This window comes from Carassius gibelio, chromosome B7, assembly GCF_023724105.1.
Source record: "Carassius gibelio isolate Cgi1373 ecotype wild population from Czech Republic chromosome B7, carGib1.2-hapl.c, whole genome shotgun sequence".
Classification (NCBI taxonomy): Eukaryota; Metazoa; Chordata; class Actinopteri; order Cypriniformes; family Cyprinidae; genus Carassius; species Carassius gibelio.
The window spans coordinates 4,974,223-4,999,379 of record NC_068402.1 but is presented as its reverse complement, the minus strand read 5'-3'; the positions used below and the strand labels follow the sequence as shown (position 1 = coordinate 4,999,379).

Genomic DNA, 25,157 nt, shown 5'->3' with positions numbered 1-25,157 from the left:
GCTGTCTGTAGCTGACTCAGCTGATAGTGAACACTTAATAGGGTCTTTTTTGGACAGATCCGACAGTAGTTTATTAGGTCTGTGGGCTTTCTGGGCACACATTCAGACCCTGCTTTCAGACGCAAGACTTCTTAAATTGAAATGTGTGTGTTGAACATTTTGCATGGTTGCTATGTCAAGGACCTGTTATGGAACAAAACAAGAGTAGTGTCTAAACTAAGTTTGTGTTGAGGAAATTATTTCATCACTTTTTTTCTATAAATATTGAGCAGCACAACGGTTTTCAGTGTCAGTAATAATAAGAAATGTTTCCTGAAAACCAAATCAGCATATTAGAAGGATTTCTGACATCAGTATATTAAAACAGAAAACAGTTATTTTAAATTGTAATAATATTTCAATATATTACTGTATTTTTGATCAAATAATATAGCCTTGGTGAGCTTAACAGAGTTCTTTCAAAAACATCTTACTGCAAACAAACATTTGTAGGGTAGTGTACATATGTGTAAAGAAAGATGTATGGCATCGGTCTGTTTTCACCACTCAGCATTTATTAATCATCCTGCTTCAATCCTCTTTAAACCTAGTATTCTGCTTCGAGTCAGTCACATGTGGTCAGTGTTAAACACATGCGTAAACAGGGTTAAAAACAATGTGTCTCATTGCATTAACATTACCTGATATTGTGAGTTGTGCATACAATCATGAAATCAGAGACCCTCTTGGTCACAGGAGATGCATTTCAGATGCATGTTATTACCAGGTGTAAACAGCAGTGTGTATCCGTTTACCACTAGTGACCGGATCACATGAGACGGATGTTAATGCCAGGTGTAAACAGACCAAGGTCACACACACACATACTGTGCAAGCAATAAAAGTGTGTGTGAAGTCTATTATTCATCATATACACAATGCATAGAAAAAAGGCAGATGCATTCATATCTAATGTGAAATTGTTGTTGCATTATTTGTGTTTTTACTTGTGTGTGAGTTTCAAAACCACATGCACACGTTCATATGTGAATATTAAGTATTTTCGCCATTACATTCCAAATAACTTTCACATTCACACACACTTGCTCCATCCTACACACACACTTTTAAACTATCTCTGCAAGCTGTGGATCAGGGCCAGAGGGGAAAGATGAAAGATCAGATGGGAGAGTAGGCCACATGAAAAGCCATGCTACTGCAGGGTCAAAAAGATCACCTTCTATAAAGGTCAAAGTTCACGCAGCCCTGTCATGCTTCAGCACGTGTCCTGAGCAAGTGTCCTAGCAACCGAACCGGAGTGTTTGCTGAGTAAATATGCATCAGGGTGCATGAGCCCGAGCTCGCCCGCACACACAGACTTTGATGTTCAGGATCCCGGTGGGTTGAGATGAAATGTGGAGCAGATTTTCCAGGGACTTTTTATTTGTTCTTCCTGTTTTTCGGTCCATGTGAGATGAAAATAAATCTGTGTGTGATCTTTGCCTCAGTAAAACAGGGAGCAGTGGGGAAGGAGGCACATATGTAGATAAACGTACAGCATTTCTTCAAACTGTTTTTCCACCATGATGATAGCGAGCATGAATGCTTGAAAGCTTTTCGCTAATGTGACAAGCCTGCATAGCTAGCAGTATTTGTGTTCACATTGATCAAGATTGATCTTAATGCCTCATTTCAAACACAAATAAACTTATTCTAAGTCTAAGATGTTAACCTGTAGTTCTCAGGATCGTTTAACAGCCTATCTTGTTGATACAAGAGAGAATTTTACTTTTTGGGTTTAAGGGTAAGAATTTTTTTTTTTTTATGGAATTAATACTTTCATTCCAAAAGGATGCATAATTGATCAAAAGTGACAGTAAAAATTTTACAAAAGGTTTCTAGTTCAAATAAATGTTTTTCTTTGTAACAGCTTCCACAAAAATAGTAAGCAGCACAACTGTTATACAATAGAAAACTGCCATTTAAAACGTGTATAAATATATATATATATATATGAAGAGTTCAGATGCAAAAGCCTCTAAATGCCATCTGAAATTTTCATCTAAAATTAGGAATTTTTTCAGGCTCCTATATTTGTGTTCACTTATTTCACTTTAATAGCCTGGAAAAGGACCTGCACATTGCCATTAAAGTAAAATGACTCAACCTAAGCATAGGCGCTTGATAAAAATCCTAATTTTAGATGAAAATTTCAGATGGCATTTAGAGGTTTTTGCATCTGAACTCTTCATATATATAATATTAGTTTTTGGCAATGATTAATCTCATCCAAAATAAAAATAAAAGTTTTTATTTATATAATATATGAGTGTGTACTGTGTATATGTATTATGTATATATAAAGACACATATACAGTATATATTTAGAAAATAAATACATGCATATGTGTGTGTATTTATATATATTCATAATAATTAACAGTACACACACATATATTATGTACACAAAAACTTTTTATTTTAGATGGAATTAATTGTTGCCCAGCACTAAATAATATTTCACAAAATTACTGTTTAACTGCAGTCTGAGTGAGCATAAGAGATTTGTTTGAAAAGCATTACAAAATCTCACCAACCCCAGACTTACCATTTAAATACCTTAAAATTCAAAGTAGCATTTGCTGTCCCTGGTTGCCCCCAGCTAACTTGAGTCTGAGACCCTTGGGTTAACCTTTGTGAGAGAAACATGTCCTCAGAGACAAAGTCTTAAAGTCTTGCTTGAAGTTTCACTATGGTGCAGCATGCATGCATTTGTGTTTGCACATCTGGTTAAGTAGGTGTGTAAATGCCTTGTGCAAAAGATGTGTCTGTGTTTCTGCAGGCCAGTCTTGTGCGATACAGCTGTATGTGTGTGGATTTGTGAGTTGTTGTCGTCTTGGTTTCTGCTGGTCTGCTGAAGTTCCTGCTAATGTTTATTCCTGAGCCTTTTTATCTCATGGTCCACGTGAACTAGACAGTAGACATGATTGTGTTTGAGCATGTATATGATTCCTACCGCTGCTTATAGCTTTGCATTGCCTGTGTTGCCAGCAGAAGTGGTATTTCTAAAAATATCCCATAAACCCACTCACCTCCTCCTGCATCCCCTGCTGGATAACCTCCCCCCGCTGTGGATCGCTCCACCCTGTCATGAAATGCAGGCTGCTCCTGCTGCACATTCCACATGGAAGAGCAAACCATCTGCCTGCAGAGCCAAAGGGGGAGAATTCCCAAGGAAGCCTTTCTTGCTCTACAGCATGCAAATGATATGAAAATTTGTGTTTTTTCATGTTTTCTCACATGCACACACTTTAGCAGAAGTTTTACTTTGCAACACACTTGCTACCATGCATGCAAGTGTCTTTGTGTGCAACCGTAGTGCGTATTGAAGTGTGCATGCAAGTCATCTCCCAGTATGTGTTTGATTCTTATGTATGGATAAGGTGTGTTTCCATGCATGTGTTTTTATTCCCATATGAGAGCGTGTGTTTGGCCAGCTGTGTAGAGGTACATTCTTTAAGCTCCAGGCGGAGGGGGGGTTGGAAAACAGAGCAGGCGAATTCCCTCTGAACATGTCCAGGACTAAACTGCAAACCCAACAAAACTCACGTGGCTTTTTGTTTGTCTCTTTCTTTCTTGTATAAACAGAAGTTAGTTTGAGTTGAGAAATGTCAGATTTGGTTATTCTGCAGTTTGTTGCTTTGAATTGTTTTAATGCTGTAATCTTGGAAATAGTATAACATATTAAAATATAATAATGCCAGCCCCGCCCCCTTTTTAGTCCCACTAGTCTAAACAGGAAGCACTTTGGATCCTGCTTTTTCAGGGTTGCAAATAAACCGTATGTTTCTTGTTCTCTTTCTTTACAACTCTTATTCATTCTCTGTTACAGATTGGAAAAAAAAGTAACAAGTTCAGTCAGAAGAGAACGGAAAAGTTTAGTTTCACTGCATGATCATAGTTGCTCCTGTAGGTGTTAGTGCTTTTGTGTAGAAGATAACATGTTTAGTTGTGAGTCTAACTTTGAAAAAAGTAAACCCATTTGCTTCTAATTATTTTTGTAACAATATAAATGACTTTACTGTTACTTTTGATCATTTTAATGCATCCTTGCTGAATAAGGGTATTCATTTCTTACTGAGTGATAGATTTATAACAACAATTTGATGAAAACATTTGGAAACGTTCATACACATTCATTAAAAGAACAAGTGACAAACTAACTCTGCATGTTGATAGCGTTCTGTCTCAATTGACCATTTGTGATTGGATAGGGAAGTTAATGTCAGATGTAAACAGGTGCAGAGTGCAGTGAGAAATGACTGTTCTTGTAGTCATGTGTATGAGTAAAGGGTGCACTGACACACTCATGCCATCAGTGCTGAAGGTGTGTGTGTGTGTGTGTGTGTGTGTTCATCAGGACCGGCTAACAGTGGCAGACTAGCACACTGAATAGCACTTAACCTTCACCTCACATTCACAGCGGGAATGTGCATTTTGCTGGCACGCATTAATAGATTATTGATGTGATGGTTGACAGTCAGATGGAGGTGGAAATGGACCTATAATTTCATGCCGATGTCAGACAGACAACACAAATACTAATTTACATTCTCAGAGGAAATGATTTCTCATGGAGAAGAGAGAAGCAAGAATGGGTGAGCGAAAGTGATTAATAGAGTTTTCTCTATAACACCCTTTTCTCTCTCTATCTGTCTTTCCCTGGTCTGCATTTTGGACAGATGGGTTGAGGTATCAGTTTTTAATGAAAAGCGCAGTGTAAAAGTCACATGACCGTCTCTCACACACAAACAGACAATTCAAATCATTGTGGAGCTCACATACAGACACTTAGGGTCCTATTTTAACGATCTAAACGCAAAGTGTGTGAAGCGCACATTTTTGGAATGGGTTGTGCCTATTCTTTTAATAAGTAATGGGCGTAACGTTCAATAAAGTAATCAGAGTGTCATCTCCCATTCCCTTTAAGAGCGAGATGCGCTCGCGTCATGGTGGATCGCTATTTACATGGCGGAATTTGTTGGTGGAAAAGCTGAACGCTTCTCAAGCAAAGAAACCAATCTGCTTGTGCGCGAAGTTAAAGTACGTGAGCATATCATCTACAGGACAAGCAGGAATCCACCAAAGCTTCCCGAGGTGGGATGGGATGAAGAAGAGTTTAATTCATCATAAGTAGTAATAGGCTGAATTGCAAATAGCTAGCCTAATTCTAATACCCACAATGACTATCCATCACTAGGCTACATTTTTATATTTATGTGGCCTACACAATAATATTCTTTTACACTGTAATCCTTTTGTTTTTAATATTTGGCATGTTTGTATGATGCGCATCCCTGTGTGTAATAAGCAAAGCCAATGCGCACTGTGGACCCGCCCAGAGGCGCATTTTCTACCAACTCTCTCTTTAAATAACAAAACACCTCGTTTTTAGACCAGCACGCCCATGGGTGCACATATGGCGCAAATGCATTTGCTAATTAAACGCATGGTGCTGGACGGGAAAATGCGAACTGCGCGGGACTGAAACTAGCAAACACACTTGCGCTGCGTCTTATGTCACATTGCGCCGGGTGTATGATAGGGCCCTTAGTTTGGAATAAGACGGTGAACAGAATGGTTCAAATTTGTGTTGTGTTATTGAATAATGGAATAATTGCATGTTACTTTTTGTGGTTCAAAGAAAGGATAAAAACACCTAGATTATAGTCGTTACATTCATTGACGTGAATACATTCTGGGCAAATTTGACTGGTATGATTTCAATCAGACAAAAGTGTTTACATGATTTTATCTTTTTGAAAAATATTTTACACTCACCGAAGGTGCATTTATTTGATCAAAAGTTATTATTTAAATTTTAATAAAAAATATTAAAACAAATTAAATTAAAATATTAAAATTCCATTTCTTCCTGTGGTTGCAAAGCTGAATTTTCAGCAGCTATTACTCTGTTCAATCATTATAATATGTTGTTGCTCAAGAAACATTTCTTATTATATCAGTGTTGAAAACTTTTACAAATTTCTGTAAAACATGATTAATTTATTGTTTTATCAGGTACCATTGATGAATAGATATTTCAAAAGAACAGTATTTACTTCAAATAGATTTTTAAAATAATTTACAAGTCATATTTTGCTCAGTTTAATGTGCATTAATTAAAGTAAATGACTTAAATGTAGTTGTTACTTCAAAAATGTTGCTGTGCATTCATGGCCATGCTGTTGTTACTAATCAGCTCATAATGATTCCTAATGGGTTAACAGTGTTTATATGAATTGATTGACAGTTTCCTTGAGAAAAGAGAACTTAATCTAAATCTAGGTCAAAAGTCGGAAGCAGTGCATTGTGGGATGCATTGTTAGGAATGTGCTGATTGGTAATAGCACACAGCTGTAGCTCATTAGTCGTTAATTGCCAATTAATCAGCAGCTCCTCATTGTGTATTTTAAAGGGAAATAAAGAAGGGAAACGAGAAGTTGGAAATGTTGAAAAGAGGAATCGATTGGTGGCATGGGCAGAAGAACATGATTCTTACTTTCCTTTCCTCCTATCACAGTTTCCTTTCTTTATGACAACACTTGCTCTCTCTCTCTAACATCTCCACAGTATGTCAACAGGAAGAACAGTAGACAGAAGAGACGTGTTTTTATGTGTGTTTTATCTTTTGCATATATTGCTTGTATACTGTATATGATGGACAAAGCCATAGTCATCAGAAATTAAACTTTTACAGTGAATGTAAAAATAAAATCATGCAGGCATTGTAAAGAAGTTGTTAATTAAAGACAGAGCAGTGTAAACTACATCAGATCTGACTTGCTGACACATGGTTATTTGTCATGTGTGTCATTCAGTCATCTTTTATATGTTTGGTTACATAACTCCACAAAGGACTTTGATACCAGGAGCATTCCCTGACACACATTTACTCACAATCTCTTTTCTTTTGTCTGTTGGCCAAGAGTCAAATATTTCACTTCTCCTTGGCACACGGCCACATCTCTGCGGTAATAAATCAATACAATGGAAATTATGTAACGCTTGGGCCAAAGGCACTGTGGACGATAGTGAATGTGGCTTTATTTGGCTTCTGAATTCTCTTGCTCTCTCCCTTCCTTCCTTTCTCAGAGAGATTTTTTAAATAACTTTCGTCTTTGTTGTATCATGGGAATGGAATTCATGAAAGAAAGCTAAAAATAGCTGGCATTTTATCTCGGGACGACTTTTTTATGTGTGTGTGTGTGTGTGTGTTTTCTTACTTTATTACTGAACAATGTAAGCATGACTTTTTTGTACCAAGTCAGCAGGTTTTCCATCCAGCCTCCTTTTTCGGGTCTCGCAGTGGAACGTTTTCTGCTGCACGTGGATATCGTCATCTGTTGTGTGTGTGCTTGAGGCTGATTTGAGTCGACACCGTAGGAATAAAGTTACAGCACAAAACAGCTGTTTCTTTATTCTCTGTCCCACGCCTTCAACACACATACAGATGTGTATCTCACACATGCACATAAATTTCACTAGTGATGTATCCAAACAAAATCATGCAGAAACATGCATACATGACTGTTTTCAACATTGATACAATAAAAAGTTTTTCTGGCGCACCAAATCTGCATATTAGATTGATTTCTTACACTGTGACACTAAAGACAGAAGTAATTGCTGCTGAAAATTCAGCTTTGCCATAACAGAAATAAATTACATTTGAAAGTAACTTCAGTTAGAAAACAGTCATTTTAAATTGCAATATTTCACAATATTTATTTTAATATCAAACAAGTGCTGGTTTAAAGGGGTCATATGATGTTGCTAAAAATAACTTTTTTGTGTGTATTTGGTGTAATGCAATGTGTTTATGAGGTTTAAGGTTAAAAAAACACATTATTTTCCACATAATGTGCATTACTCTTTCTCCTCTATGCCCCGCCTTTCTGAAACGCATCAATTTTTACAAAGCTCATCGTTCTGAAAAGCGAGGTGTGCTGTGATTGGTCAGCTATCCAGTGCGTTGTGATTGGCTGAAATGTTACGCCCCTCACTATACTGTTTAGTTGTGTGTCCTAGCATGACAAGACAAAAACATTGAAATCCATTACAAATGAGGCATTTGTTGCATCCAGTGGGCCAACAATAATCCAATAGTTACTGATTATAATGACTTATACTGTCTTTTTATGCGTTGCATTGTGTATCGCGCTGTGTAAATATCAAACCATGTCTGCATTTGTGATTGGAGAAACGACAAACAACAAGCTCTGCTCTACTTTAGAAAAGAAGAAAAGAAAGTGAAGTGACATTCAGCCAAGTATGGTGACCCATACTCAGAATTTGTGCTCTGCATTTAACCCATCCGAAATGCACACACACAGAGCAGTGAACACACACACACACACACTGTGAGCACACACCCGGAGCAGTGGGCAGCCATTTATGCTGCGGCGCCCGGGGAGCAGTTGGGGGTTCGATGCCTTGCTCAAGGGCACCTAAGTCGTGGTATTGAAGGTGGAGAGAGAGCTGTTCATGCACTCCCCCCACCCACAATTCCATCCGGCCCGAGACTAGAACTCACAACCCTTCGATTGGGAGTCCAACCCTCTAACCATTAGGCCACGACTTCCTTTATAGAAACAGACACCGGTGTTGAGGGATACTCTCCCAGGAAACAGTCCTTGTCCTCCGTAAAATGCACTGCACACATCTGAATATTACTACAACCGAATATACTACAAACAAAGTAGTTTTGCTTTCACAACCAAACACTGCATCTCCACAACATGGTTCACATTTCTTTGCGTGAACATTTGGGTGGCATTATGCAAATCTTCCCACATTGTGACAGAGACATGTGGGGGTGTGTCTTAGGAGGGCATGACTGATTAACTTAAAAAAAATATCTCTTTGGATTTGAGACTTTAGTCTTTGCTTAACACTCCAAAGAGAAAGAAAAATGTAAATCACATCATATGACCCCTTTAAAACCATGAAGGCTTACTGTCCCCAAACTGTCCCCAAAACTGTAGTATATGTTTGATCATTATTAAAATAATTAATTAAAAAAGATCTAATAAATGAAATTAATATTTATGTTGAATAACGTTAATCAAGTTAAGACTTAACCTAAGATATAACTATGCTCTTCTGGTTCCTGTTTAGTTGTTTTAGTAATTTGGTCAGATAACACACTACACTTTATATTTATATACACTTTATTTATCTAACACACATACTTAGTATACACTTAAATTTTGCACATAATTTACATGTACATACATAACTGCATTTTGTAATATACCTGCCTACAATTGTCATTTGTATATTGTCATTCACTATCTATTTATTTATATTTTTTATTCTTTTATTATGTGTTTTATGTTCTGTCGCTGTCATTCTGTTGTACTGTGGAGCTTCTGTCACGAAAACAAATTCCTCGTATGTGTAAACATACCTGGCAATAAAGCTCATTCTGATTCTGATTCTGATTCTAAATAAATTGTGAAAACATAATAATAAAAAAGGAAGAATAATCTAATCTGTATGAACCAGAATATATGTATCTAAAGTTGCGGCACTAATCGGCCAAATAAGAGAAGTAACAGCAGATCATTTCAAGAATTACTAATATAATATAATACTGATTGACCTACTGACCTCCTTGACGTGTAGTTCATTAAGAATTTTTCACTCGGATTCTTAGTGAAAGCATTGAACACACTGCACACTTAAAATATTGAATAAACAAGCATTCGAGGAAAGTGTGTAAGTTTGTGAATGAGGGGCATCTGCAGAAATCTGTGATGCATTTTATGGATTTCTGCAGGTGTAATGGCATGATGCACTTTGAGATCACACAGAAATACTGGAAGGGAACGAGAGAATGAACTATAGTAAAAGGATCCCTTCCACTTTCTGATCCCTTATATCTGACACACACTGGGAGGGAGGGAGGGAGGGAGGGAGGGAGGGTGAGAATGAGGCTAAAGAGAGAGAGAGGTGACAGGGGACAGGGGGGAGGGGCTGTTTAGAGCGAGAGATGTGAAAAAAATGAAGAGAGGCAGGCTGGCCTATAGCAGGGGTTGGGCTTAAGCGCTGTCTGTGTGTGTGTGTGTGTGTGTGTGTGTGTGTGTGTGTGTGTGAGATCAGCTCCTTTCCTCTCTTTGTTTGACTACTGAGTGGAAAAAAGCAGAGAAAGAGTGTGTGTGAGTGAGTGAGAGAGAGAGAGAGAGAGAGAGAGGGAGGGAGTGAGAGAGGGGAGAAGGATTGAAGGATTGAGGGAGGAAAGCAGTGAGAGAAGGAGAACGAGGGAGACACACTCTTTTTTTTTTCTTTGGCTGAAATAGAAGGAATTCTGTTTTGTTTGGAGCTGGAAACCTGCATCCTCTTGACTGTCTGCTTCTGCATGGTGTGATTATTGTTTGCAAGCCCTGCTGCCGGTGTGTGTGTGTGTGTGCATGCGTGTGTTTGTGTGTGTGGGGGTGGGCAGGTAGTCAAGCCTGCAGCTGGTTAAAGGGAAAATAAGAGCCGAGATTTTACCGAACAGGCTGAACGAGCAGCTCTCAGTGTGGAATTACCTCAGAAACACAGGGAATAACACTGGGAAACACGGTAAGACACACACGCTCCCTCTATCCACCGCTGCTGCTCTGTTTCTTTGTGCTTCCAGCAGGGCATTTAAACTGAACTCGTGAAAGTATCCGGGCTGTGTTTGCACAGCTCAGCAGAATAAAAACACACACTAGGTGGAGAGCAAAAGAAAGTTGCACTGCTTTTCCCAATCGGAATGCCGCACAAAGAAAGCTTTATGTATGCATTCAGTCCGGCTGGCTCTGTTTATAATCTGACTGTCACACAAATTCACTCTACTGCAAAAAAAGAAAAGGTAAAACAGAAATGCTCCTCAGTTTTCCGGTGTCTGTTTCCCACACATCCATATGGAAAAGCAGGATGCATACATCCTGACAAGATTCCAGTTCCGTTAGCGACTCTTTGTTAAGTGGGGTGAATTTGTGTAATTGTTTTGCAGGTGTGTGTGTGTGTGTGTGTGCTGTCCGTTGTGGTCTTAGGAAGTGGTGGTTATGGATTGTGTTAGTTGAGAACTAGAGTCAAACCCCGGCGGCGTGAGTGTGTGAACCTCCACTTCCTCCTGGCCGTGTGTCCATCTCACACAACCCACATCCATTACCGGCATCCTGGAGTGTTTCGATCAATCAAGAGTCATTGTGCGGATGTGTGTTTGTGTGTGTGTGTGTGTGTGTGCGTGCATTGCTGGGCGTGTATCAGTTGGCTCCGCCCATCATTAAAGCTCTCCACTAAGATAAAGAAACACAAAACATTGCCGGAAGAGCACACTTCATCATTGTCATCAGGAGATTGTGTAAAACAATCGCACGGCCTTATCTGTCAGTATTCGGTTTCTCCATTCCTAGTTCTCCACATCTCTCGATCTTCTTCCTCGCCCCATCTATCGGCGCAAGAGCGAATTTCGACTGTCTGCCCTGAAACGAATTTGACGTAGTGTTGCCAGTGCTTGTTTTCATCAGAGTGTCTGCGTGTCGCCCTCAGGCCGCTTTTGCTTTTAGCCTACATTCCTGTTTGAGCTCCACTAGCTGCTGTTTACGCTGAGCACAATCCAACTCTCTTAACATTAGCAGCATGAAGACTATTATTACCCATAATGCCATGGTGATTAGCAGTGTGCTAATCTATTCATTAGCTGCTAATCAGATAATTGTCAGCAGTGGTAATGACTGGGCTGTTTGTGTGTTCCTGAAGTAGTTTTGTATAGTTGTCAAAATACCAGTGAGCTAACATGATGTCATCAAAAAAACTAAGGAAATTAAATTATAATAATAACAAGTTTTTTTCCTGACTGTTCTTATGTGATTTCTAATTTAATTTTGTTGTTTACAGTATTGACGATAAGTAATTGCTAAGGTATTTTTGGCGTAAACCATGCTCTTGTATTACTTTGCCGAAAAACCAGCCTAAGGTGATTTGCCGGTCTTATATGGTTTAAGCTGGTTTCCTAGGCTGTCCCAGCTGAAGTTTAACTAATTGAGCTGAGACTTTATCGCCTGAACAGCTGAAGTGTCCAAAGCGTCTCTAAAACCATCTAAGACCATCAAATCAGTTAAGGCTGGTTTTGTGTGTTTTAGCTTTCTTTCCAATGTCCCTTTCACACTGCACGTTGGACCCGGAAAATTGTCGGAACATTGCCGGGTCGCCTTCTGTGTGAATGCAAACATGTCCCGGGATTGATTCCGGGATTTATCCCGGGTCGGGTACTTAGTAACATTGCCGGGTTCAGTCCCGGAACGAGCGCTGTGTGAACAAAATCCAGCTAATGCCGTAAAGGGTGTAACGTAGTGATGACTTATTGCGTGACTTTTAATCAACATTTGGGGCGAAAAAAATATGTGTAAACTATAATGAGGCAAAGATCAGTTGGTTTATCACTTTCCGCGCTGAAGCTGAGATCGTTCGCCAGCTTCAGTGAAAGTTAACGTACCTATCGTTTTCGACGCGTACATTACACGTCACATCCATATGTCATGTGTCTTTATGGGTTGTGTGTGAAAGCACGCACGCACATATTCCGGGTAATCACTTGCAGGGTGAAAGGGACAAAATCTAGCGACCCGGGTACAATTCCCGGGACACATTACCCGTGTATTTTCCAGAATCACAGTATGAAAGGTGGCTCGAGTCATGTTGGATTTGCCTCAGTCTCCATTGTAAACTCTGTCTTTATCACTCCCTGTGATGGGTGTTTGTTCTTCTGCAGATGTGGTGTGGGTGTGTGTGTGTCCTGAACCCCACCCCCAGGACAGGCCTGGCCGAACCGGGGATTGTGCATTCATTGGAATGGAGAGAGAAGGGAGGGAGGCAGGCAGGAATGATTGAGTAGGCTGCCTGGAGAAGAAAAGGAGACGAGAGATAGAGAGAGGGATGGGGGAGGGAAAATGTTGTTTGGCTGGTGTTATGCTCTTTGGTTGAAGGAGGAGAGGGGGAGGTGGGGAGGTAGTGACACCCAGCTGGTTAGTTTGAAAAGGAAAGATGTGCAAACATCATAGGACGAGAGAATGCACGGATTGCTGAGGAACAGGGTCTTATGTGCTTAAACGAGAGTGAAAACACAAATATCACGTGACAGGAACAATTTGCACAGAAAAAATGCTTATAAACACTGACAATAAATTGACACTACAGTCATGTATGTGTGTTTTCAACTCTTTTTATCATGGCAGTTAGTGCTGACAGTGCGCGTGGTTTCTTGGTGAGATCACGTTTGATGTGATTTGTTTTGTAAAGTTTGTTACGTCTCCCCTCTGTCTCTCTCAGAGTCATGCACTTTCTATCTCACACACACTCTCATAAATTCCTTATTATCGTTAGCGTGCAACTCGATCAGTCCAAATACACACCTGTGTTTCCTGCGCCTCCTTTGTCTCGCTTGAGTCTCCTGGGAATGAGGTGGGACTGACACACACATGCACACATTCTCTTGAGTAAACAACAGAAGCTGTCTTGCCTCAGAATATCAAGTTTATTCATATTTAGCAGCGTCTTTGTTCTCTAGCATGGAAGGCACAGTGCTTTTGTTAAAAAATTAAGCTGTAGAGATTCTGACAGAGTTATTCTATAATATCATTTTGGGTTTATGGAGGGTTTATAAGAAAACAGCCACATTTAATCATACAGTTTTGCAGAATTTGATGTTTCCCCATTTAAAGTGATAGGAGATGCGAGTGCAGATTAGCGATTGGCTGTTTCATTCAGAAGGCGGGGCTTCTTGCGATTGAGCGGCCATATTGGCATAAACAGTATGCTTCTTTATGGTTTTTCTTGCAGAACTTTGCCAATATTTATACATTTCCACAGTCTTTATCCCATCTCTTTCATGTTTGGTATGCATGAAATCCATTTATAAATCCGTTTAGTATGCATTCGTTTTTTAGTTTAGACTACCTGGAAGTAAACGATTTAATTTCTTTTCATGACTAAATTCCATCAAAACATTAAATGTGAAAAATATTCCTTTGTTAGAAAGTAATGCTGACAATAGAGCAGGGACTTAACACGAAATCAGCTTTATAAACACTCATAAACACAAACACAGACTGTGGTTTGAGTATGTGTGTGTGTGCGTGTGTGTGTTTCTGTCATCTTTAATTCTCTGTTTGTATGCCTTTGATCTGCCTCTGTTCTTTTCGTCCTTTCTCCTCCTTCTCTCTATGTTTGTCTGCTGACAGCCCAAAACACTTTCTTGTTAATCTTGAATTGAAATAGCTATTGTAAATGTTTCTGGAACATCGCACACCTGCTTCAGAGGAAACCGTGTGATGTTTTGCCCAAAATATATATTTCATGCAATGTGTATTATGGGGCGTGACCCCTCTGTGACCCCTGGGCGTGATCGATGGCCGTTTCGCATTACTTAAATGGAGTCATGTGACTGAACGATAGAGTTACGCCATCAGTGGATGAAATGGCACCCGGCCAATCGATGGCAAGATCATAGTGATATGGAGAGAGAGAAAGGTCACATCAGGGTCAAAAGTGTGTGTGTTAGAGCCCCATTTCTTCATGATTGTGTCATCACCCTTTTTCCTCCCTCTTCTCTCTCTCTCTTTCTCTCCTCTGTAATACCATTATGGGCGAGCCACCTTTCTAACCCAGTTTTCCAGTGAGCTTTGACCTCATGAGTAAGGTGTGTGTACAGTATGTCTGATTATAGCAGTACTCTGACCTGTTGTGTAAGGTGTGTGTGTTTGTGTTGTGTAAGACTCCACATTAGTGTGTGTGTGTGTGTGTGTGTGAGGTGTGCGATAAGAACTGGAGCCGCTCAGGCTGCACAACGGTGAGATTCTTTGCAGGTCTGTACGAGATTTAGTGCCTTTCTCTGGACTGAGATCCGTGTCTGTGTGTGTGTGTGTGTGTGTGTCTCACACTCCAGTAACCTGATCCATTTCCTGTAGATGTGGGAGCCTGTATAGACGACCCCCGTGTGTCTGTGTATGTATGTGTGTCTTGTTGCAGTCAAAGTCATTGTTGATGTTGTAATTGATTTCTCACTGCACTTGTTTCTGTAGTGTGAGACGTCTAGAGTGTTAATTCAGCTGCCTTAATGCGAGTGTGTGTGTGTGTGTGTGTGTGTTTATGAATGTGTTTTCTGAATGACTATTGGTTTTGTAGATGAAGTTGAATTTCTCTTTATAATAAATAGGAAGTTGGTCTCCATTTCTTCCCCTTAGTTTACAGTTCACCTGCATGAAGAGTGTTAGGACAGAAACTTTATGCATGAACGCATGTGGCACGATTGAAGATACTTGTCCAACATGTTTCAGACATAAGCTGTACATAGTTGTCATTTAAAATTTAAGTCAAATGTATATTAACAAACCTCTGTTCCAAATGTTTATTTTATTTATATAGTTAAAAAAACTTTTTTTATATTTAATGATTATTTATATTTAATAATCTTTATTGTACTTAATGATTTTATTTATTTATTTTTATTTATTTAATTTTTTTTGTGGAAAAAAAAGAGCAAATAATGTATGTTTTCTTACATTGTGACACATCCAAAAAAAAGTAGGACAGGAATGTTTTCGTTTTGCAGATTGTATTGTTAGATACTTTCATGAGTTCAGATTTTAGATGCGAGCTTGCAGTCATTTTCAAGCAAGGGGCGGAGTTTAAGCAAACTAAATGATTGGAGAAGCCCGACATAGATCACTAGTCTCGATTTCACATGACGTTATGACATTTTTATAAGATCGATAACATGCATTCACAAAGTAGGATGAATTTTCATAGGATGCAAACTTTAAACCTATTCCAAGACTATTTACTATTTATTTAAAATAATAACAAATAATAATAGTAATTGGCAAGTAACGCAGCACCTTCAGTCCATCTTTACTGATGAGCCCTGGTAAGGGCCTGAATATATATATATCCATAATTTGGAAACAAGGCTCTGTTAAATGTCTTAAAATGTTGTGTTGTAATGTGATTCTTTGTTCTAAGATCATAATAATACCGGTCTGTTCATAGAGACAGTCTTATCTGTGAGATGGCATCATGAATAAGAGATGGAGTAAGAGAGGTGGCTTTTGAGGTTTAGATGCTGAATACTGTCTGAATCATTCGGTGTGCGTGTGAGCAAGCTGGCGTGGACATGTTACCACCTTCAGTGCGGCAGGTGCGAGATACGAGGAGTGTGTAAAGCTGATCCCATTTGGTTTTAGCAGCAGTATCAAAGGCAACTGTGTACGTTGCTCTCATTGAATGTTTATGTGGAGCCATTTGCTCGCAGCTATAGTGGCGTCCCCTGCTGTGTGTGTGTGTGTGTGAGCATTCGTGTGCTCTGGTTGAGAATAAATAGAACAGCAGTGTGATTTCACACCCCTCCTCCTCTCCTACCATCCCCTTCCCCCATCTCTCTCTCTCTCTCTCTCTCTCTCTCTCTCTCTCTCTCTCTTCAGCATCAGTGCATCTGTGTCATGTCACAGGGTTCTGCCGTCCCATAGTAACCCACATCCCCCTCCTTCACACTAAATGCTCGCTTTTTCTCTTGCCCGCTCTCTATACATCATCATTTCTCCTTGCACTTACTGTTTATATACACACACTTCTTTGATATTACAGCATCTGCATTCGTAAAATACATTTAGTTGGCTTTTTCTGTGTGGCGTTGTCATCAGCCCTGATCACACACATGTGCACACATTCAGCACATATATACGTGTGCATGTGTGGTATGCAAGAGCGAGTGAGCACAAAAGGCTTTTGTATGTTAATGTGTGTTTGCATGTGTGTTTGTGCGGCCTCAGGCTCCTCCCCCAGGGAGAGACGGGCAGGTGTGGAACAGATTGAGTTCTGCCTCAACGCACACGCATGAACACACCTGCATGCTCACTAACACACATACAGCATCACACACTAACTCAACACAAAGCATGCAAACCTATTAATGTACACATATACAAACATATATACTATCATGCACTCTATCTCGGAAAGTAATGGCAGAGATAGAAGAAGCCTAATATACATATATCTTGAATTCAGCCACTCTCTTATAATGAGGGAATCATTGAATTGTTCACTCGAATGATTTGTTCAAAACACTTAGTCATTCAGGAATGAAACACCACTAGTATGCAAATCTCTATTCATTTTGTGTTTATGTAGAAAGGTCAGCTGCTGTGGTTATATTTATAGATATTCATGTAAATTGTTTATTGCCATAGAATTAGAATGATTTCCACAGAAACAAGACTGTAGCTGGGACTGGCAAAGTTTACTTTGATTTGATCATGTTAAACTAAAATAAAACAACACTTCATCCTTTGCAAAAAAAAAAGGGGGGAACACTAGAACATGTTTTTTTGCTCCAGAGAGTTTACTGTGCAGTGTTTAATGCTATATAGAGAACTCATTATAGAGGAAAAGGCTAGAAAAGCCCATGATCACAGATTGATGTTCTGCTGTGAGGATTGTCAACTGATGCTATGATGTAGTTTGTGTTGGTCTCACATCATATAGAAGATGGTTTCTTCATTTTCCAGTTCAAACGAATCAGAACAAAACTCCCAGAATCCCCCTAAACAGACCCACATTTCACTGAATTTCTCCTGCTCTGTCTTTTTCTCAATCTGCTTTGGGCTTTTGCAGACATTATCACATACTCATCGTGCCTTACATTTTCTGCATACTTTAGTTTTAATGACAGTGTGTTTTGACTGAGCATCTGCTGTTAAACCCAGTGTTTATATGAACACAAATTTGTATTATTTTGCTATATTAAGTGTGTGTGTGTGTGTGTGTGTGTGTGTGTGGTCTTGTGGTGGTTCAGACACATGTGGATCATATGTGAGTTTAAGCTGTTTTGTGAAGGTGAATTCTAGTGTTAACAGATGGATTTACTGAAGAATACACCACACACTTATACAGACATATAGAATATAAATTACATGCATGCACACACAATGTCACACAAATTGTTTAAACAATTTGCAAACCATCACATACAGTTTTAATTACTTGCTCTTTGTCTTTTGTTTAACAACTCTTTGTAACTATTAAGTATTGCAATGCAATGTTACTAGGTCTCCAACCTGTAATCAATCCCGGGAATCAATCATCCCACAGAAGGCAATCCGGCAGTTTTCCGGGACCAACATGCAGTGTGAAAGGGGCTTTTATGCCAGGTCAGCCAAAAATGATGTTGTGCTACCTATCCATCCGATTTTCTAGTGCAGAATTATGCTATTTCCTTTGAATTAGCCTATAGGTAAATAACTAGAGTAGAATAACAAAGTGTGGTGAAATACCTGCACAACAAAACAGCGTGTTTATAATTATAATAATAAATCAAACTAATCTGATAACAAATACCAGTCTACAGTAACAAACAGTAACTGGAAACGGCGGACACTGGAAGCCCTGCACATTCGAGGTGAAAACGGCCATGCCTCTTATGCTAAAGATACGGTGGATAATACTGGAGTGCATTTCCTTTTCATTCAACCAAACAATATTAATTGCACACACAGAGGGTGAATAATTTCTATGTTTTGTCGTTCACTTCACTTTCTCCATAAACCAAAACATGAAAGTTAAAGGTGTCCAGTGTTATTTCCTCCTTCACAGAGTCACACAGGTTTAGCTCAGCATGAAGTAATGACATGAGTTCATGTTGACAGAGTTTTAATTTTGGGGTGAACTATCCTGTCAAGGCATAATTATGTCCTTGTAACAGTACAATCAGGAAAAAGTAGTTATTTGACTATAAATAATAAAAAAAGACTTACAGGCTATAAAACACAGAATATGGGTTATATGGGCTGCTAAAACAGACTTTATCTCTGCCTCTCTGTATGACTTTACCTCTTTGGGACATGGTAAAACAGCTTTTACAGGTTTCAAACGCACATATAGCGCCACTGTTTTTGACAGAGTAGAAAAGCTAGTACCATTAAAGGTTGAAGACTGTATTTGTGATGTTTGGTGTGGCGTATAATGACAGTCTGTGCTGTCTGTCTGTGCTAGTCGTCTGCAGCGGCTACGTTCTGTAGGAACTGAACTCAGTAAAGAAATGCTGGCCCAAAAGTCTTGTTCACTTGAGATCTGTGAGATTGATTTACAAGAAGTTGGTCCCTCGGGGTTTAGGATATATTTGTGCGTGTGTTCAGAATAGAGAAGGTGCAGAAACGTGTGTGAGCCTGTTTGCTGATTGTTTTTACCTGACTGGATGATGTTCTTGTTTCTGGCTCTGTCTGTCTATGTGTGTGTGTGTGTGTGTGTGTGTGTGTGTGTGTGTGTGTGTGTGCGTGCATGTGTGTGTGCGTGCAAGAAAAAACATTTTGTCTAGTCTGGCTGTCGGTGGATATAGATGGAAAGTCAATTATTGAACTTTCTAAGGGAAAAACAGAGAAAATAGCTGTTTTGTTGTGGGCTGCTGTCTGTTTCTCAAACTCAGGCTACTGTTATGTGGTCAGCTGAGTGTGTTTGTGTTTGAAAGAGACCTACAGAAAATGCACCACACCCTCATGAACGACTGACAGATGTTCAAAGACGTTTTAATTATTCATGAGAGAGTTCAAATGCACATGCACACACACAGATGCTCTTAAGAGAGTCTGCGCTTAGCATTAGGGATTCCTGTGTGTGTGGGTACAGGTTTGCATGTGGGTAATTTTCGCAAACCATACATTGCTGAATCTGACCTTTTCATGCGACATGTGGCAAAAGTTCACTAAACCAAATCTTCAGTGCGGTTTCTGCACACCCCCACACACGACCGATCACAGTCACAACCACACGAACGAACGCAGACTAGTGGGCCAGACCAAAACAAATGAAACGGACTTAAGCGGACATAAGTGGGATCATGATTTGACTTGGTATAACTCTGTAACATTGTACTTAAACAGGACGGAAGGCTCTTTCACAGATTGTAGATACATTGCCTTAAATGTACTGTTAAAGTGATGGTGACTGTACAATACTTTCTATATTTAGGGATGCTTGCTAAGGCAGCTACTATAAATGTTTGTTACTGCGGTTAATCAAAGTCATGTTTATTGGCATATTAACATATTGCAGGGCTGTGGAGGAGACATAACACTTTTCAGCAAATACAGGCCATAAATAAGATCTAACATATAGCAGTGGGTAAATTGGGGATTTGAACAAATCAGCAGGAATATTGAAACTTAACTTGTGTTTGCATTTAAGCATTTCACTGGCATTTTTATCCAAGGCGTCCTACATTGTATTCAAGGTATGTTTTGCATATGTCATGATCTGTTTTGCGCTACATGAACACTAATGATGTGGCATTGCAACGTGCTTGTTAAGCAAAGGTGTGTGGTTTCTTTTAAAAGCAATCTGTCTGGTTGACCAAGAAACAAGGGACAGGTGATAAACTTAAACTTTAGTTCCCAGGAAGCGATTGCAACAAACTCCCATTAAGAAAACTTTTGGTTATCATTGTAAACCAATTATCAGTAACGGTTTAAATTTTCTTAAGGGTTTGTATCAACCGGCTGCAGAACATCAGAGATATATTTGGTGTGTTCTTCTGTGCACTAAATAACGGTGTAATAATAAACCCTGAATAACTTTGTAAGGCACCTTAGTAAACACCACATACAACTGCATAGCAATGCCATTGCAACCAGTCACTTGTGATTTTGCATGGAACATTTTCTTCAAAAAGTATCTGTATGTCTGTGCTCATGTGAATGTTGCGGTGTGTGTGTGTGTGTGTGAGTGTGTGTGTTTTGTGTGCACATTGGGGTATGTGGTCTATTGTCCCAACACGAGGAACAGTTCTGAGTCATATAGTGACTAACCATCAGAACAGCTGAATACAGTACCATGATTCACACAAAACAAGCTCACACATGAACATGAATGCACTTAGTCTTCCACTTTGCACCCATAAAAGCGGTGCACACGTGTCGGTCTGTGTCAGCTTGAGTGTAGGTCGCAAGGAGCAGGTGTGGTAAGGAGGTTGGTTAGGTAAGTAAAGTGATATAACCTCGGTGCTCTATAACATACAGGATGATAAACTGTGACACAGCTTGTAATCTGGGTTCGAGGCTCTCAGCGGTGAAAAAGCTTTTCAGACATAGTTACTGTTTTACTTAAATTTTTTGACTAGTAGCTCTGGGGTAATTGTGCTTGCATGTTTGAGGGGGGGGTTGTCTAATTTTTAGTTGAATAATGTAAGTAAAACCTGAAATTATAGGCTACTTAGTTCTGGTTGGCATCTTTTTGAGATCATTAATACAAAGGCAGAACAGGATGTATATAATAGCTTTGTTTGCTAATGCATACAGTAAGTTCATTAATGGCTAATGGAGTGTGTATTGAGTAGGTCATCATATGTGTGTGTACATGCCCCAGCTGGTGTACATACAACAGGGAAGGGAGAAAAATCTCTGCTGGTAAATCCAGCTAAACCTGGTCAGCCATCTTGGATCTGCAACAAACCAGCTGGTCAGAGCAGTTTAAAGTCTCGATTAAATGGAAGTAGCGCCAGATCTTATCTTCCATAATGGGACATACATCTGAGTCAGTTTAACGGATTATTGAAAACTAAAGTAACGATAAACGCAAGCTTGCAGGGGCAAGTTTAAGCAGACTAAATGACAGAGAAAACCTTGTAATTTTCACTAGAAGAATGATAGTAATGATATTTTGATTGAACATTACAATATATAAAAATGAAACATGCAGTGATAAATTGTTCACTATAAGATCTATAGCATGCATTGAGAAAATGTTGAATTTCATGCTGACTCTAGTAAGTTCAAGCTGGTTTGTTAAGCATTAAAGCTGGTTGACCAGCTGCCGTCTTGAGCTGGATTTCCCAGCAGGTATGGGGACTGTTTTTCTCTCTTTTTCATTCTCTCTCGCTCTCAACCTGTCTCTCGCTTTCATGCTCTCTGATCACCAGTGCTCTCATCTGTATCAAGAACACTTTGAGTCTTAGTGTCACACTTTCTGTGACTCATGGACTTGTGTTTTCTCATGTTTGTTTGGTCTGTGGCCTCTTATACTCCTCTGAATCCTCTCTTCACCTTCAGAGATTAGATACGTCTTTGGGTAGTGGAGATAGAGGTCTTTTCTCATCTAAATCTTGTAAACTCCCCCTCACTGTGACCTTTGAGCTCATGGAGCCTGTCAGAGTTCAGAGTGACATTTAAAACGAAATACTAGATGTTAGCTTTGCGATTTGCTATCAAGGTTTGATTCCAGAAAAGATATCACTTTTTTTCATCTCTGTGTCTCTCTCTCCATCTCAGTGATCACACTGGCCTGTTGTGTTTCAGTTGCTACTAATAGCAGTGCTTTTGCAGTTGCACAGCGTTTGGACTTTAGGTTTGTGTTGACTTTACAGTTGTCGCTGGAGGCCTGTTATAAAACTCAGAGCAGCTGTCTCTCTGCAGGGGGGCGACCTTTGGACTTTAAGGTCATAAGTCAAGCAGCCTAACCACTTCTGGTTTATAGTCATCAATAAACAAATAAACCCACTTTATCTGACCAAAGATTGCTGTCGTTTTCATTCTACAGAGAGAACGGTTTTGTGTGGGGCTTTTAAATGTTTCCACCTCAAGCTACAGCTTTGGGTAGCAACAGAGAGAGAAGGTGGAGAATTGGTGAGAGTCCAAAAAAGAAAGAGCACCCGAGTAAATTACAGTGAGGAATTTTATTTTTCTTGCCTTCTAGCATTTCCACCACAATAATTATACGTTTTTTGAGAAATTATTTATATACAGTGTTTAAAAAGACAGAAAAAATGGTGAAGCACCTTATTATTTATTTATTTATTTTTAATTCAGATGGCCAGTTAACAGCAGAGACTGTTAAAGCCAAAGGAGGCCATACAAACTTTTTTGGTTATTATGCATGAATAAAGACTCTTTAGTTGTTTCAAATTAAATTGAATGTATGCATTTCGCAGACGCTTTTATCCAAAGCGACTTATAGTGCATTCAAGCTAAAAAAAAACACATACCTAACATGTGTTCCCTGGGAATCGAACCCACAACCTTTGCACTTATTACACAATGCTCTACCACTGAGCCACAGGACTATATTTGCCTACTAGCTGACAGTAACCAATTTTAGTTTAAAACAAGTGTTTGACAGATTCCTAAACTTTGGGTCTTCTTTTTATTAGACTGTATTTATTGACTGCAATTGGGCATATGAATATAAAATAAAGCATTTTATTATTATTTCTCCCTTGTAAAACAGATAATTTTAAAATTCATGGATAACAACAATAATTATATCTTAGCATTACAAATACTACTGTGACTAAAGAGCATACACATACTGTTGTATTGATCATTACATACAAAATATTTTTGATAACCACACTGTTATATTAAGGCAAATATGGCACAAACCTTACATTGGATTTAAGTTTTATTAATTCACTTCATTTTTTTGTCTTTGTGTTGTTTGTTTGTTTAAATGTTGAGCATATGTATGTAAAAAGATAATAAAGCCCATGTATAAATCTTAAAATACTCAAGTATAAATAAAAAATATATTACTGTATGCGTCTAAAACAATATTCATGTGACTCATTAAATGTAAAGTTTTCTTTGCAATAAACTATTCATGCAATATGTATATATCACTATGATATTGTTCATTTTTTTCATGAAACTGAATTGAAATAAACATGTTCTATGTATATTACTGTATTCATAAACAACAAAGATTTTGACATTTTCAACCCATTATTAATGATGAGACTTCAATGACACATCATTGTCAGTATGCAGTCACAGATAATCCTAGTTAATAAGTTTGCAAGGCACAGATACACATACAAGATTATGGTTTAACAATTCTGCTAACGCTTATCTGTATATATCGTTCCTCCTGTGTCCTCAGAAGGTGGTTACACTATGAGTTGGCATGAACTATGGTGTGTAATGCATATGTGGGAGTATGTGGCGTAAATGTGGGCAGGCGTGGGAGTTAACCCTATGAATGAACCATCCATCCATGTGTAGCAGCTGTGACAACTAATGCACCCTAATGCTGACTCAGTGGAGCCCACAAAGTGGGAGCAGAGAGTTGATCTAAAGGCCGCTGTCGGTTCTCACACGCACACATACACACACCACTCATTTCTGCCATTGCACATCTGACAGTTCTGCGTATTTCACTTCTGTGTGTGTTCAGAGTTCTGCTGTGCTCATGGGAACGCTGCTATATTTAGCCGCTGTGTGAGAACGGGAGACTGAGCTCTGTCCCTCCCTGATTAAATGGCCAGAGCCAAGCAATCGGAACTACAAGCGCGCCTCTGGAATTAAAGTGCTCTAAAATCACACACATATCTTTTGAAATCTGTTGTAAGGGCAGAATGTTAGTGTCCTAGCCCACACGAGCACAATGGTTGGGTGTGAGTGGGAGAGATCACAGGCCGTCACACCCCGGTCATATCCCTTCTTCCTGTCTGGTGTATCCTATGATGTGGTCATCGCCACACACACAATCTCCGAACAGCAAAGACAGTCTGCGGCTGGAATGTGATGAGAGTTGCATGATAGAAAAAGAAAAGCCATATTTTTCAAGTTCCCAAAGAAGCCATTCGCACATCTGCTGTTGTTAATGTTTGCCTGTTTTTGGTAGGAGTTGTGCTCGGAGCAGCTTATGTCCTGTGTGTGTGTGTGTGTGTGTGTGTGTATGATGTCCTTCTGCTGCTGTCCAAGAAGCCTGGTTCCCGTGACACACTCCCGTGGTTTGGCTGGCCTGTTTTGTCTCGCTGCCACTGATGTAACCTTGCTAAATATAACGTGCTGATCACACACACGCATGCAGCGTCTGTTCTCTGTTAAATGAACATACCATGCTGTCCTCACACAGTCAAGAAACATCCTGACATAGCAGATGCCATCAGTAAAAAAAAAAAAAAAAAAAAAACTTTAGTCGTGACTGTTGAATAAGTCCGAAAAAAAGGGGATACTCTTCCAGTGTAATTTTTAAAATTTTATCCACAGTTTTTCTCTGTTTTTCTTCATTTCAGTACTTCTCGGTCCATCTGTTATTTCTGTCCTATTTTTATTCCACTTTGATTTACAGCGCTCGTCTGTCTTGTCCAACTCTCTCAA

At 39.2% G+C, this 25,157-nt stretch overlaps 1 protein-coding gene across 4 annotated transcripts in view; it reads left to right on the top strand.

Annotated features, from left to right (window-relative positions):
- The window catches only part of LOC127961481 (lysine-specific demethylase 6B), a 73,254-nt gene that overhangs the window by 26,389 nt on the left and 21,708 nt on the right, over nt 1-25,157 (top strand). For 2 of the 4 annotated variants that reach the window (XM_052560618.1, XM_052560614.1), the window contains exon 1: nt 10,220-10,608. The exons of the other annotated variants lie outside the window; for them this stretch is intronic. The gene's annotated coding sequence lies outside the window, so the exon portion shown is untranslated. Of the gene's footprint in view, nt 1-10,219; nt 10,609-25,157 lie in introns of those variants that run through there. 4 annotated transcript variants of the gene reach the window in all.